This window comes from Artemia sp. Qi Xiang Cuo, chromosome 15 (genome assembly GCF_049724085.1).
Source record: "Artemia sp. Qi Xiang Cuo chromosome 15, ASM4972408v1, whole genome shotgun sequence".
NCBI lineage: Eukaryota > Metazoa > Arthropoda > Branchiopoda > Anostraca > Artemiidae > Artemia > Artemia sp. Qi Xiang Cuo.
The window spans coordinates 63824756-63827786 of NC_142808.1; positions in this window are offsets into that span (position 1 = coordinate 63824756).

Genomic DNA, 3031 nt, shown 5'->3' on the forward strand with positions numbered 1-3031 from the left:
TACTGAATAAATTCTGCGGGAGCACCTTCATACTAGAGAGTGGTGAGAGGGGGGGGGGGTGAGTATTTTATGAGAATTTTTCCACGGAGGGATATTTTTGGCATTATTTTAAAAACAATCAGAAATAAGTCTTTTTCAAATAGAAGTGGGCTAAAAAAAAAATTTCAGCTGTTATTAACCGCAGGAAATTATTCAGGGATAATTTTCAGGTAGAATGGAGCTATTTGGGGAGAATTCCTTTTGGGGGAGTATTTTATGGGGAAAGAGCTTTAGATGGAGGGAATACCGTAAGGAAAAGGAATTTTCCCTGGAAGGGGAAGCTGGATTTACCGGCAATATTTGAAAAGAATTAGAAAAATTTAAAAAAGAGGTTTCTTCAACTGAAAGTGAGGAGCAGCATCAAAACTTAAAATGAACAGAAATTGTTGCGCGTATGAGGGGGTTGCCCCACATAAATACATTGCTCTTTACGCTGCATAATGAAATTGTTAACTAATCATGTCCTCTGTTTCATAAAGCGGGAAAATGACTCTAGAATTTGTAGTAACGACATTTTCCGAAACTATTTAATAGGCGTGCTTTTATTTAAACAGTTGTTTATTATTATCAACAACAGCATATCCTTAGTTGTTTTTTTTTATTACACTTTTACAGCAAAAAAAAAATACTTTCATGTATTTGTAATTTTAGCTTTGGGAAACATCATTTTGTTAGCTTTTTTGTTTTGCCAATGAAGCTCCTTTGTGCCTCTAGCTGATATTACACAGCCTCTTTCCAGAGGAAATTTTACACTGGGGGAGGGGGGGACATTTGGCAAAATTAGCAACCAAATTACATTTTAATTTTTCATGCACGGTAGGCCAAATTTGAACCTGTATTAGTTGCAAAACGTTCACATATTAAATTAAAAAAAGTTTTTCTTAATTGAAAATAAGGAGCGACATTAAAACTTAAAACGAACAGAAATTATTTTATATGTGAAAGGGGCTTTCTCCTCCTCAACGCGTCACTCTTTACGATAAAGTTTGACTATTTGTGGAAACTCTACTTTTTAAAATAGTAAGAAACTTTAGAGCAAAGAGCGGGGTGTTGAGGAAGGGACAGCTCCTTTCATTTACGCAATACTTTCTCCTCATTTTAAGTTTTAATGTCACTCCTCACTTTCAGTTAAAAAATAAACGTGTTTTGTACTTAATCAATCACATGAGCGTAGTAAGGGGGTGGAAAGAGGAGGGGGGGCAGCTGCCCCCCCTAGACCGTTAAATTTACATTAGATATGGCTGAAAAAGCAGATGGTTGGAAAAGAAGTTGATAAAAGGCCCTCCATCACACTATCGACTGCCCCCCCCCCCTAGACAATATGCTGCCTACACCCCTCATCAATCAGTTTGTGGCAACAGACTGTAAGTAAGGAGAGACCCGGCTCAAGTGGTCCTAGAATATCGAAAGAGGGCTCATTGAACCGGATATTAAAAGTTCTAGTACCATTTTTATGTGACCCTTTTACCCTTTTTAATTTTACACGAGTGAAGTGTATCTCTGAAAAACGAAATAACAGGGGTTGGACGAGAAAATAAACTGATTAACTGCGCGAATATTTCACTAGCGGATTGGCTAGAGTAAATTCAAACAGGGGAACTACACTGCAAAACAACTCCAAATATAATCCCCTCTTAGGCCAACTACTTAATAGGAAATGTGCCTCTCACCTTCATTATCAAACATGCACACAAAACTGGCAAATTCTCCTAATTTGCCGTATTCAATAATCTTATAACTTTCGTCAGTGAAGATTATATCTAATTCCGCCAATTCACTCAAATAATAATCCGATTCCCAATTTCTCTTGTCCGTTCTTACCCTGTAATACTTTCTAATATGGAGAGATTCCCACACTGTAAACTCAAAACTCAACTAATTTCACGTTATTTCTTTTAATTCTTAAAATCTCACAGTTGTCTGACTATTCCCGCGAAAAACGGTCGATTTTTGTAATTTTCTCTAATTTCTATATTTGGCTGTTTCGGTTAAGCCCAAACCTTGATAAAAGGAAGTGATGAAAGGGGGTTACACCCTTTCTCATGCACTGCGTCGTTCCTAAGTAGGACTAAATTCGGAATCTTTCAAATCTGTCTTCCCATGCATATTTTTACAACCTATAATGTAGGCTAATGTTCACCAGTCTTTTTGGAAACGCTCATTCTTTTGCTACCAATGCTGCTGATAGCTCCTTTTTCGCTGCCATCTGTATTGGAGTGAGGACAAATAGGACCATCGTAACTTAAATTTGGAAAAACTTCTAATGCCACCAGAGTAACCTGGCGGTACCGTAAAATCCAGTGTATTTTCTACGCGCAACAGATTTCTCCTTGTCCCGTCTCTGGCAGCTTACATAAACGTCAGAGTTCTTTGGCAAGTTTATTTTCCACATGGTATTAGGGTGCCATGCTATTTGGCCCCCAGGTGCCATAAAGATTGAACTCCCCTAATTCCCCTTCAAGGAAAGATCTAGGGCTTAGTATAATATTATTTGCCTATACCAAGCTAATCTAATCTAAGCCTCGCTGTAGGCTCTCAGACTCCATCTAGACTAAGAAGTCAAAGATTGTAAAGACAAGATTTTTTACTGTATTCACTTTTACGTATATACAAGAACTCAGAAAGGGAACTAGAACTAAAAACTCTTACACCTCCATTTCGTTACGCCTCCATGCACTAACGTCTTACCAAAGGCAATGAATGTCCGAATCAAATTAAACTCCCAGGATCCTTTGAAGCTTTTAGGGCTGTAAAATTAAGCTGTATGATTCATCGCTCACTTGGCTTTTTCAGACATATAAGTCTGAAATAATTTTTTCAAAGAGTAGCAAAGAACTCCATTAAACAAAAAATGAGAAAAAATAAAATCAAACAATTTACCAAGCGTGAAACTACCACAAATCAGCTGTAGGGAAAGAGGTACCAGCCCCACGAGAACACATGTGCTGCCATCTACAATTTGGTCAAACGGTACCTATCCAAATAGACAATG